Consider the following 13,460-nt stretch of genomic DNA (forward strand, 5'->3'; position numbering starts at 1 on the left):
ACTGGACATGTGGGACAACTACTGGAAGGCAACTGAATTCCTGAGCTTGGCGTCAAGCTAAATAAACAATTCCCATGATTCCTCTCCTTTCATGCGATCATCCAGCTAAGTTTTGCAATCTAGGGCCATTTTCAGAGCATGGTCATGCAGCCTGGAGGAAGCATTAGTGAATGTTATCATCCTCATGGTGATGAATATAAATAGTCTGTTACAAGAATATGTAAATTTGTGCGGTAACTTCAGATCCAGGGTGATAACGGCCCCATGAGAAGGAGGAGGAGGCTGAAGTCAAGCAGACACTTTCCTAGACCTTTTCCTGGAGCAGCTTCACTCAGTGGAGCACCACTTTTGGGCTCATCCAGCTATCAATGACTGTTGTGACAAGACAGCAGGGCAAATCTGGGATGACCATCTGTGATGGCAGAACTTCAAGATGTCATAAGCCTTTTTCTTAGAAATCTGTGCAGAGCTCACCCAAGAGTTGCAGTGGCTGAACACCAAAATGAAAACTCCCCTCAGCTGGGAGAAGCATGTGGTCATCACCCATCAGCTTGCCACCCAACTGCTACTGGTCAGTAGCTAGCCAGTGTAGTTTTGGTAGATCAGCCATTGGGGGAACTGTGATGGAGATATGTGCTGCAATCAAGAAGGTGCTTCCCATTGAGTCATCAGGCTGGGCAATGCATAGGAGGTTATAAGTGCACGGCTGGGATTCCTAAACTGTATTGGGGCCAATGATGGGACCCATGTGCCTAACCTTTAACCTCCATGCCAGACCCCCGAGTTAATCAGCAGAAACATTGCTCTATGGCGCTACTAAGTCTGTTTGAGCACTGTGGATAGTTCACCAATATTTACATAGCATAATCTGGAAAGATCCATTTTTCATTCCAGAAAACAGTCCAGCATTTTAAAGATCCTGGAGTCATAGAACTTCTGCTCCCATGGTCTCTATGGATATTTGATGGCATTGCTATTCTTCCAGTTACTCTGGGAGATCCAGCCTACTCTCCTTCTCTAGCTTAGGAAGCCTTTTACTGGGCAACTGGATGGGCAAAAGGAACTGTTTGACTATGCCCTCTACTGTGCAGAATGACAGTAGAATATGCACTTGGGAGACAAAGGCAGATGGAGGAGTCTGATGTCGAAGCTGGAGGCTACTGAGAAGTATCTGCCTCTTAAGACAGCTGCTTACTGTGCTTTGCACAGCCACTGAGAGAGCAAGAGGGAGAGCGTGGAAGATGGGAGTAGGTTGGCAGACTTGCTAAACATTCTGAATAGTCAGAGAAGATGCCACGGCGACATATGGAGGCAACTCAGGAGCCACCTGTGATCAATGTGTATGCATTTTTATAAGGCTTAAATCAGAATTATTGCATTTATATGAGTATGTACGTGCAATGAAGCAAAGCTTTCTTTATACTACATATGGGAATTCTAGGTTTCAGAGTAGCAGCCGTGTTGGTCTGTATCCATAAAAAGAACAAGAGTACTTGTGGCACCTTAGGAGACTAACCAATTTATTAGAGCGTAAGTTTTCGTGGGCTACAGCCCACTTCATAGGATGCATAGAATGGAACATATAGTACAAAGATAGATTTTTATATATATTACACACACACACACACACACACACACACACACACACACACACGGTGGAAGTTGCCATACAAATTGTAAGAGGCTAATTAATTAAGATGAATATAATATTATCAGCAAGAGAAAAAAAAACTTTTGTAGTGATAATCAAGATGGCCCATTTAGCCAGTTCACAAGAAGGTCTGAGGATACTTAACGTAGGAAAATAGATTAAATATGTGTAATGACCCAGTCACTCCCAGTCTCTATTCAAACCCAAGTTAATGGTATCTAGTTTGCATATTAATTCAAGCTCAGCAGTTTCTCGCTGGAATCTGTTTTTGAAACTTTTCTGTTGCAAAATTGCCACCCTTAAATCTTTTACTGAGTGGCCAGAGAGGCTGAAGTGTTCTTCTAACAGTTTTTGAATGTTATGATTCCTGATGTCAGATTTGTGTCCATTTATTCTTTTGCTTAGAGACTGTCTGGTTTTGCCAATGTACATGGCAGAGGGGTATTGCTGGCACATGATGGCATATATCACATTGGCAGATGTGCAGGTGAACGAGCCTGATGGTGTGATTAGGTCCTGTGATGGTATCCCTTGAATAAATATGTGGACAGAGTTGGCATCGGGCTTTGTTGCAAGGATAGGTTCCTGGGTTAGTGTTTTTGTTGTGTGGTGTGTGATTGCTGGAGAGTATTTGCTTCAGGTTGGGAGCTCTCTATAAGCGAGGACTGGCCTGTCTCCCAAGATCTATGAGAGTGAGGGATCATTTTTCAGGATATGATGTAAATCTTCGATGATGCACTGGAGAGGTTTTAGTTGGGGCTGAAGGTGATGGCTAGTGGCGTTATTTTCTTTATTGGGCCTGTCCTGTAGTAGGTGACTTCTGGGTACTCTTCTGGCTCTGTCAATCTGTTTTTTCACTTCAGCAGGTGGGTATTGTAGTTTTAAGAATGCTTGATAGAGATCTTGTAGGTGTTTGTCTCTGTCTGAGGGGTTGGAGCAAATATGGTTGTATCTTAGAGCTTGGCTGTAGACAATGGATCATGTGTTGTGTCCTGGATGGAAGCTGGAGGCATGTAGGTAAGTATAGCGGTCAGTAGGTTTCCGATATAGGGTGGTGTTTATGTGACTGTCGCTTATTAGCACTGTAGTGTCCAGGAAATGGACCACTTGTGTGGATTGGTCTAGGCTGAGGTTGATGGTGGGATGGAAATTGTTGAAAACATGGTGGAATTCCTCAAGGGCTTCTTTTCCATGGGTCCCGATGATGAAGATGTCATCAATGTAGCGCAAGTAGAGTTGCGGCATTAGGGGGACAAGAGCTAAGAAAGCGTTGTTCTAAGTCAGCCATAAAAATGTTGGCATACTGTGGGGCCATGCGGGTACCCATAGCAGTGCCACTGACTTGAAGATATATATTGTCCCCAAATGTGAAACAGTTGTGAGTGAGGACAAAGTCACAAAGGTCAGCCACCAGGTTTGCCATGACATTAATCGGGGATACTTTTCCTGATGGCTTGTAGTCCATTTTTGTGTGGAATGTTGGTGTAGAGGGCTTCTACATCCATAGTGGCCGGGATGATGTTTTCTGGAAGATCACCGATGGATTGTAGTTTCCTCAGGAAGTCAGTGGTGTCTCGAAGATAGCTGGGAGTGCTGGTAGTGTAGGGCCTGAGGAGAGAGTCTACATAGCCAGACAATCCTTCTGTTAGGGTGCCAATGCCTGAGATGATGGGGCATCCAGGATTTCCAGGTTTATGGATCTTGGGTAGCAAACAGATTAGGGTTCTAGGCATGTATCTGCACAGATCTGTTCCTGTGCTTTTTCAAGGAGTTTCTTGAGCAGATGGTATAGTTTCTTTTGGTAATCCCCAGTGGGATCAAAGGATAATGGCCTGTGGAGTTAGAGAGCTGCCTAGCAGCCTCTTGTTCATATTCCAACTTATTCATGATGATGACAGCACCTCCTTTGTCAGCCTTTTTGATTATGATATCAGAGTTTTTCCTAAGGCTGTTGATGCTGTGTTCAGCATGGCTGAGATTACAGGGCAAGTGATGCTGCTTTTCCACAATTACAGCCCGTGCATGTCAATGGACGCAATCTATGTAGAAGTCCAGTCTGTTGTTTCAACCTTCAAGAGGAGTCCATGCAGATAAGTCTCCTGCTGATAATAGCTCATCTTAAATTAGCCTCTTTCAGTTTGTATGGCAACTTCCACCTTCTTACTATATGTTCCATTCTGTGCATCCAATGAAGTGGTCTGTAGCCCATGAAAGCTTATGCTCTAATAAATTTGTTAGTCTCTAAGGTGCCACAAGTACTTCTGTTCTTTTTATGGGAATTCTAGTATCCTTTGTGGGGATTTTAACGTAGTGTTTGTATGGATCTCATTTGAAGGTGCAGTAAAGGTGGACTGTAGCAGGGTGCTGGTGCAAAAGGACCTAATTAGCCCAGTCAACTCCAATCAAGGGAAGCAGATTGGGGCTGATGGAAGAGGCCTGATGCCGGCCTGAGGATTGGCAACACCTTCTGGCCTGACATGCCAAGGGCTATAAAGGCTGGGAGGGAGCCAGAAGGCAGGAGGCAGCAAGGGAGAAGTCAGACAGGGAGGGAGCTGGAGGCCTCCTAGCTGAAGGCTGACTCTGCTGTAAAGCTTGTATATAGATAGACACTGGTGGTGGAACAACCTTAAGTAAATAAAGACACGGGTATTGCACAACCCTAAAGCCTCTCTGAGCCTTACTGGGGAGAGCAGGTGGGCCCCAGGAAGAGGGGTCAGTCGTGAACCCTGTTACAAAGACATTTTTATGAATTCCATGACAATTCAGCGCAGTGGACGTGGGTATTTTCTCGAATTGTTCTAACTATAAAGCCATGACTACAAAGACATTTAGAATGTATTTTTAATAAATAATACACCAATGTGAACAATTTTGAGTAGTAAAAAGCTAAAGATACATAACACTGCGCAAACAGAAAAGGAGAGATTTAAAAAAACCCTTCAGAAGTCACAAAGAATAGCATGCAGACAAGGTTCTGACCCACGATCACAAATGTACGCACACAGGACACTCATAACTGTTCTCCAAATCCTGGGATGTGGGATAGCGTTAGAAGAGCCTCTCTCTTGCTGGTGAAGGCGTTAAGTGAATCTCCCATTTTCTTTGTTGTTCTGTGACATAGAGAAGGACCTGTTTCTGGGCACTGTTGCAGTGAATGATGCAGCCCAGAAAGTGGAAGTTTCAGAGGTAGAGGCTGCAGGGGACAGAGAGAATGGTCCAGTCCTTTACCAGAAAGTTACCGTGTTCTCCAGGAGGACGATTTGCCTCTCAGTCATCCCCAGCAGCTGTGCTTGTGCAATTTAACCATTTCCCTGCCCTTCTCTCTCTCTCCTCTGTTATGCTTCAGGAAACCTTCCATACACTCCTTCCTCTTTTGCGATTCACACATAAAGGTCACTCAATAGGTCATTCCTTGAGCTCCTCCTTCCTCCTATACAGATTGGGCAGCCATTCACTTAATATTAACACCCCTGTCCTAGGTCACTGCTATGGGGGGAAAACTGGAAAACTAGTTATTGTCAAAACTGAAGTCTTCATGCCAACAGTGATAAAACGTTGCTTTTTCCTTCATTGTGGAATTCCGTTCTCATAGGCTTTTCCCACATCTTGATGAGCTTGGAGATAGTTAGATGTTTTCACAAGCTTCCCCATTTGTGCAGGGCCCTGGGTCTGTGCGGTCAGTGCAGTGGGTGGTTGTTCTACCAACTTGGGGGAAAGAGGTAATTCACATGAAAAGCACAATAGACATCAAGGTGGGGGCTACTTAAAGATAGTGCAGCAAAGTCAGACTAATAATTGCATGTGTACTCCTGTAGGTAACCAGTGAGATGGAGGTTGGTGGGTAGGGAGAGAGGACACCGGCTGATGTAGGCTAATGATTACGCATGCACTTCTGTAGATTATGCTTACTTTGGCTACCCTGAAGCATGTTCCCAAAAGGCAAAAAAGGATTCTGTTCTACAAGGCAATGGGCAAAACTGGGAAAATATGCCATGCTGCCATTTGTCACGATGGTGTTTCCAGAGCTGCTGCTGGAGCAAAAAGGGAAACATGATCTACATGTGCACATCTCCAGAGAGATGCACTGCCATTAAATCTGAATACCAAATTAGAGCACTATTTTTAGCTTAAGTTCTCTTTAGTGCCGATGGATAAGCATAAATTTCACTGCCAAATTTGTAGAACTCTGCAATAGCTTGTGGGGGAGGAGTAGATACCCTTAAAATAACTTTCTTTTGAGAAGTATTATGTAACTGTGTTTGTCTTGGAGTTCACTGGGTTGATGAGATTGGAGATTTCATTATCACTCTCCTCCTCCTCGTTTGTGTCATCAGTGGCGTCCACCAAATACAATAGTTCAGCAGTGGATCTCTCGCAAATATACAGTCCAGCTCATTACAAAAGATGTAGACTCTGCAAGCTCTTCCAGAGCCCTATTATTGTCCCCAACACTCTTGTAACCCTGTTGGAGCTCCTTTCCTTTACTAAAGCATTGGCTTGGGTCCCAGTTGTACCCTCTTTCCTTCATTTTTTCCAGACAGTTGTTTGTATATTTATGCTTTGTAATGGCTAGAATCCAGGTGGGCCTGTACATGCTCCTCTCCCCAGAGAGCAATGAAATCCAGGACTTCAGCAATAGACCATGCTGAAGCATGAGGCACAACTGTTCAATGATCAAGAGTAGAGTATGACAGGTCTGCAAACCCCACAGCAGCTGTAATCACAAAAGATAGAATCTGGCTGCACACCAGCATTTAAATGGAGAAGTGGCATCTGGTCAGGATGACCCTGGAGCAGTAGACGACACAGATATCCATCAAAGCAGCACAGGATACCAGTGGAAAGACGTGGCCGTTATGTAATGTTGTTTCCGCATGGGGATGTAGCCACATCTAGTTTGCTGAGTGTAAACCCACATCTCAGTAACTCACTTTCCAAGTGGATTTAATAACACACATTAAAAAACCAGATGACTTGCAAAAAAAAATGGTTTGTGACTACAAGGTACTTTAATGCAAAATACCTCAAGTTAACCTGCAACAAATTTCAATTGTAGACAAGCCCTAAGTCTAGGATTTCACCCTTTGTATTTGCATACTTCCAGTTCGGACATAAAATGTTCATTTGTGAAGAAAAATATGAGACCTGTTTTTGGGGAAAACATATTTTAAATGAAGCATATTTCCCATACAATGAAGCAGATTCTGTTCTGCTACACTAGCTTTGATGAGGTTGCATCGGTATAACCCAGGACAGTTGGCCCAATACATAGGGTTCTGTACACAAATATATATAGATGTTTAAAGTACAGAAAGCCTTCTGGTTTCTCATTTGTAATGCACACTGTAGATTGATTAAAGAAATCAATAAATTGGGGCCTGGTTGGGGTGTGCTTCATTCTTTTCAAACAGGAACACTAGAAATTATCTGCTTAGGGCTCCTTTTAAAACATAGTCCTTTTTTGGGTGTAGTTCATGAAACAAGCCAGCACAAGTCAGATCATAGCAGGGCACGGCTCTCTGGGAACTGCTCCCAGACAGTATAAAAGTGATCCTGGCACAGTTCTCAGTGACCTGTTTCAAGTGGAAGTCAGGCTAGAATCTGCACGGAGCTATGGCTAGCATACCCAATCAAAACAGCAAAAGGTTATAGCTGACTGAGTGTTCTTTTGTTGCGGATGCCAAGAATAACTGCTTCATCCGAGACACTAGAACTCACGGACTCCTTATGTTTATCTGCACCACTATGACCTTGACTGCTTAATTCTGGACTCACCCCGTAAAATATGGGACCCAAGCCGTTCTGTCATCGAACACTTCTACAAGCGAGTCTTCGTCTGCAAGGAGGACAGAGAAACCAGACAAAGAAAAACCTGACTGAGTGTTTTATCTTATATGCTGTAAATACAAGTCCTAGCTGAAATTTATTATTCAAAATGCAAATAGACTTCTTCCCCAATTCCCATAAAAATTGTTGGTGATGCCAATAAAGTTGAAATCTTTTTTCAAAGCTAAAACAAAACATTGTTTTTGAAAAACCACAAACGAAAAAAGTTTTCTAGTCCTTTGTACAGCAAAAGGTTGTAGATCAAGTACTGGAACAATGCACTCTGCCTCCATAAAGCACTTCATAAACATTAAATGAGAGAGCATACTAAACATTATTATTTAACTGAGAAAATTTGGGGTTTAAATCTATGTTCAGTTAAATAAATGGCAAAGCTCCAATGGGCCCTTGATAGAATTGTGTGAAGGATTATGTGACTAATAAAGTAGTTACAAAGGGGTCATCAGTCCTCTATCAGACGCACAAAGTAAACAAAATTGCTCAGCTTTCACATTCACGTATGGTTTACTAATATGCTGGCTTCCAGGTAAAAATCTGAAGCCCTTCTAAAGGCCAAGTAAGCACAGGTGGGAGAAATATAGCAGAGTCTATGTTTTATTCTTAGGAAGGAAAGCAAGTGGGAAATAAAAAAAACAAGCTTTGTAACATTAGGACTATGTACTGTATAAGTAGATCTTGGTCAAAGACAGCAATAATTGAAACAGCTGCATTAAACTTTTACTGTGTCTCTTTTTTAAAATCACATTAAGACTAATTTTTTAGGTAGACTATTAAGCCAATTTGAGTGGTTACTGTTACAATAAACCAGACATTTGGAATCTACCAAGGAAACCTTTCATTAATTGAACTTTTATGCAATGAAATATGTTAACATGAAATACTACAGTATTTGACTTGCGTAAGATAAATTAGTATCCCCAGGCTCTTTCCAAGCATCAGATTAAAATGCTCTTTGTAAAATATCAAACAAATATTAAAAAATTTTCATGACATTTATGCCTCTGAAATATATTCTAAAAGATTTTTAAATGTCTTTTAAAGGTACATTTAAGGTAAATTTAATGCATATGATGAGGATCATGTTTAAGTTCCAGGGAGAGAAGAAAAATGTAACCATGGAAATTACGTTTTTGCTAGTGTTCTGGACCTAGCTGAGGGTTACACATCCAGCGATCCTACCACAACTCGTTCTAGGACCTAATGCTTGTACCATTAGTGTACTTATGGAGAGACCATAAACAAAGCTTCAATACAGACATTCTGTTTAACATAATACCCATTTGCCTTTTATCATTTCTGACTCATTGACATGTAGTCTTGCTTCCATCACAGATCAGAGGTCTTGACTGGATTTGTATCCAATATATATTTCCAAGCCTCTGATGCTCACGACTTTGAAGACTGCTAGAGCTGACCCCTACAAGGGAGCTCCCATATGAAGTTTGTAAAAGCTGCACCACTACTGTAGTAGTCATAATATCCCAAAGCTTTTAAACCATTTAAATTATTCAAAACATTTCAGAAACATAAAATAAGATTGGAGGAAAAGACAATGGAGTCAGATGCAGGATTTACATAGAGGAAAATCACCAGATATTGCAATGGGATTCTTGTGCATGGGATAAGTTTACACTCAAAAATATAAAGCCCAGGAAGCTCATGCTGAGCTGAAGGGAATTGTTAGTTACGAGCTTGCCTCCATGATTAGCGTCAGCTATTTTCACCCCCTCAGAAAAGCTAACCCCAGTGCCTTCTACCTACCAATGTAAAGCACCGAGGTACAGGTAGGGGTCTAGAGCCGTGGAAGTCCATCAGGGTAATCTGATTGCAGGCCGCGAGACATTTTGGTGGAGTTGACCATCCGCAGGCATTGGGAGCTGCGGGGGGCCATGCCTGAGGACGGTCAACATCACCAAAATGTCTCGTGGCCTGCCATCTGGGATTTTAAAAATTCCTCCCGGGAAAATACAGACGTATGGTAACCCTGTTGGTACAAAAAATACATACTGGGGCACATCCTTTAAATCACAACTTTTTATAGGGAACCAGTTGTTAAGGTTTTGGCAGCTCATCACTACCTGTAACCTTTGATTCTTAGAAAATGACCTAAGATTCTGTTATGCCCTGGATGTAAATGACAATGAAATTGACAAAAAAATAAAAAAGTTTCATGCCCCTAATCCCACCACCAACCACAGGGCAGAAGCCCCAAGTTCCCCCCCACCCAGTCTTGTAGGCAGAGAATGGTGGTTTGGGGGGTTCCAGAAGCCACATTTTAACTGTAAAAGAGCCGCAAGCAGCTCATGAGCCACAGTTTGGCCACACCTGATATATTAACAAGTCAACAGTGTTAACTGAATTCAAAATCTATCAAGCCCAAGATTACTGCCTCGTGTCTTTAAATTCAGAATAGACAAGAGGATCATCTAGAAATAGGTCAAACAGATCACCAGATTGTTCTAGTCTTTCAAATATTTAATCCAAATCCTTGTTAAACATGGGGATTCAAATTCTCTTTACTGGGAGTGCCAGAATGTTAGACTCTTGGAACCTGAAATTTCTAATGGGTATAGACAAGACTGGCTTAGAGGAACAATGTTTACTCCACAGCCATTTGTACACTATGGCTTCTGCCAGTGCTATGGATGGTGAAGATACACCCACCAGGACTGATCAAGGGCAGCAGGTGAAGCTTCCCCTGGGGGAGGCTAGCTTCCTACCTGCCTCTTCCACTTGAGGCCCCACCCACACTCCACTCCCACTCTGCCTCAGCCCCCCCAGCCCACCGCTCCCCTCCCTTGTGCGGGGGGAGGATGAGGACCGACATGGTGAGCAGCGGGCGGGGGGCTGTGGGGGAGGGGGCATGGGGACGGACGCAGCGAGTCTAAGGTGCCTTTTCTTTTGACCTTCAGAGAGGGAGAGAGGAGGAACTCATCAGGCAGCAGCGGGTGGTGGGGGCCTCGGGGAAGGGGCGGAGCAGGAAGGGGAAGAGGCAGAATGCAGGCGGGGCCACCACGGCCCAGGCACCCAGCAGTGGCAGCTGTGCCAGGGGAAGCTTAGCCTCCTCTAGCCTATTATACCCACCACCCATGGGAATGATGAATTCAAAAATCTTAGAAGACACATCTTTAAAGGCATCACCAGCTCGATCAAAATCACCACCACCTGACCAATGTACATTTTTTTTTAAACCAGGGTTTAGGAAAAAAAAAAAAGTCATCTGTACATTTGATTTTGAAAACAGATACACACATTAAAAAGAAGAAAGGGGTGGGGAAAAGGCTTCGTCCCAATCTTCATCCACTTTAATTCAGCAGCTGAGTTTTAAGATGATTCGTGCTTGTTCAGGACATGCTGTTCTCATCATAATGAACATTTACAGCAATTCTTATCTTCAAGGAGTACATTTTGTTCAGTGCTATTCAAGTGCGTACTCCAAACAGTAAACTATAAACGAAAGTAGATATGCTGAAATGAATTATGATTGTTTTTATGTAGATGTACTACAGCAGTGAAAGGCAACTGTACTATTGCTTTATTATTTCCAGTCTTTCCTTCCATGTACCTAAGTTAACAGAACAACCAGGAGAGAATGGTCCATTCCCTGCCTTTAAGCAGGGTAATTATTTTGAATTTTGAAGGCTATGTTCTCAATTTGTATGTTAAATTAGAATTGCAACATACCCATTGATCCAATGCTTTAACTATTTTTCTTCACACAAGTACTCATTTCTCAATGCCTGTCCAATTAACAACCCCATCCAAATATAGATCATTGCCCAGTCACTAGCTGTAGTGGCTTCAATGAAGAGACCACAGTAATTGGCATGACTCTTCTATAGCACAGGATTCTATTCCACAAAGCGTGGAATCCATCGCACAGAAAAGCAGCTCATCGAACAAATTTTTACTGATTTTACACTGGGTTCACTTGCAGAGTCCCCAATCCTCACAGGCAAACGTTTGTTTGGCAGTAATAACTGAAAGGAGGAAAGGCAGGGGAAGTTAAGTAATACTTTACTGCAACATCAAAACCTGTGTTAATTCTGGGAGGGAACAATTGCATGAACAGGTTTGTGCAAAATTGATTTTAGTTTGGAAAGGACTTGTGATTTAGATGGCATCATTTCCAGAGTTAAGAGGCATTTGCCACATTTTTGAAGGAAAGTCAAAGTACAGTTATGTATGAGTTCTTTTTAAGTTTGATTCCACTTTATGCCTGGAGTGGGAAGTGACTAACATGAAGTATTTTCAGCCATCCATGTTCATAGGCGGCAATAAATATTTCACTTTCAAAAGAAAGGGAAAAATGAAAAAATCTTTATAGACTTGCAAATCTGAGGAATTTATACTTGACTTGCATTCTTTACAGTATGGTTTTAACTACAAATCCTTTGTAAGTACATAACAATAAGACAGGAAGTAGCAAAGTCATAATCAGTAACCTTAGATCTTTTTGAAGTGCAAAGAAGCAAAGTGACAACCTGCTGAGTAAAACTAACATAACACCTCTAGAGAAGTAGGTAAGTGATGAGAGAGAATCATTAACAACTATTCCATTGTACAGTGAGAATTTCAAAACCAATTACAAGTTCTCTGGAATGGGATACATTTACACTTAATAAGTAGATTGATTCAATGCACTTGTTTCATCATTCGTTTTAGTTTTTGGAAAAGTGAAAGCTACCACTGCTGTTGGTATCCAAAAGATCTGAATGATTTCATACAGAATTGTTTTATTTTCTTCAGCATAAATGAGAAATTACCCAGGTTTATAAAACAAAAGGATGGTGCATTTATTTAAAAAAAATTAGATTGCCAATATCAGCACTGAGATGTTGGACAACAAAGTCAAAATGCACTGATGAATATGTGTGTGTGTGTGTGTGTGTGTGTGTGTGTGTGTGTAATTCTATCAAATTAAAATGCTAATATTTAAAGAAAAATAGACCTCCAGTTGTATTATAATAATTCTGTTTTAATTATACAATGAATTTGTAAATGCTAAAAGATATGTATGCAAAACTTATATAGTCTAGTCTATTGTAGGACTGCACTGTCCTGCAGTTTCTAATTTAAATTTAAATAAACTCATTTCCTTTTTAAAAGGGGCACTGTCAACTTGAAATCTAGTCAATTTTTTCAAAAATAATTTCAAGTATTAAACCTGTCCCTGGGATACTCTGCCTATTTGGGTTTTGCAAACAAATGGTTTCAGACAGAAACAGAGGAAAAGAAAGACAGACCTCCCATGAACAAGAGGGAAGACTGTTCTACTGACTGACTACAAAGGGAAAATGGTACAGACAAATAGAGGGGAAGACGGGTTGGAAAAATTCTGCCCTCTCATTGTGGATAGTTTTGGAACAACAGTAGCTTAAAAACAATCAGACAGAAATGCGATTATTTATAAGTTTCAGAGTAGCAGCCATATTAGTCTGTATTTGCAAAAAGAAAAGGAGTACTTGTGGCACCTTAGAGACTAACAAATTTATTTGAGCATAAGCTTTCGTGAGCTACAGCTCACTTCATGTAAGTGAGCTGTAGCTCACGAAAGCTTATGCTCAAATAAATTTGTTAGTCTCTAAGGTGCCACAAGTACTCCTTTTATTTATAAGTTGGCATCCCTTAAAAAAAAAAATTGCAAACCAGCTACCTGAGCACAACTCTTCAACGAACTGCAGTGCAACTACACTTAATGTGCCTAATGTTTGTGACAAAATGGACAAGGTGGATAATGTAATATTAATATATATCATGTTACCCACCTTGTCTGCTTTTTCTCAAGGACTGGCATGGCAACAGATATTCAGGAGTATGCTGAAAGCCTCTGCGGGGATGAAATCTTAGCTACTCTCCTAGGCAAAGAGCTAGGGATGCACAGGATAAATTAGGGTAATGAAAAATGCTTTTAGCTACATGGAGCCTAGAGAGCAATTAAGGGCTACGGAAGACTAGGTCA

General features: G+C 41.6%; 1 protein-coding gene across 12 annotated transcripts in view; it reads right to left on the reverse strand.

Annotated features, from left to right (window-relative positions):
* Window positions 1-13,460, reverse strand: part of GREB1L (GREB1 like retinoic acid receptor coactivator) — a 231,879-nt gene that overhangs the window by 154,186 nt on the left and 64,233 nt on the right. For 9 of the 12 annotated variants that reach the window (XM_043508011.1, XM_038390229.2, XM_043508014.1 and 6 more), the window contains one exon: window positions 7,427-7,487. The exons of the other annotated variants lie outside the window; for them this stretch is intronic. The gene's annotated coding sequence lies outside the window, so the exon portion shown is untranslated. Of the gene's footprint in view, window positions 1-7,426; window positions 7,488-13,460 lie in introns of those variants that run through there. 12 annotated transcript variants of the gene reach the window in all.

This window comes from Dermochelys coriacea, chromosome 2, assembly GCF_009764565.3.
Source record: "Dermochelys coriacea isolate rDerCor1 chromosome 2, rDerCor1.pri.v4, whole genome shotgun sequence".
Classification (NCBI taxonomy): domain Eukaryota; kingdom Metazoa; phylum Chordata; order Testudines; family Dermochelyidae; genus Dermochelys; species Dermochelys coriacea.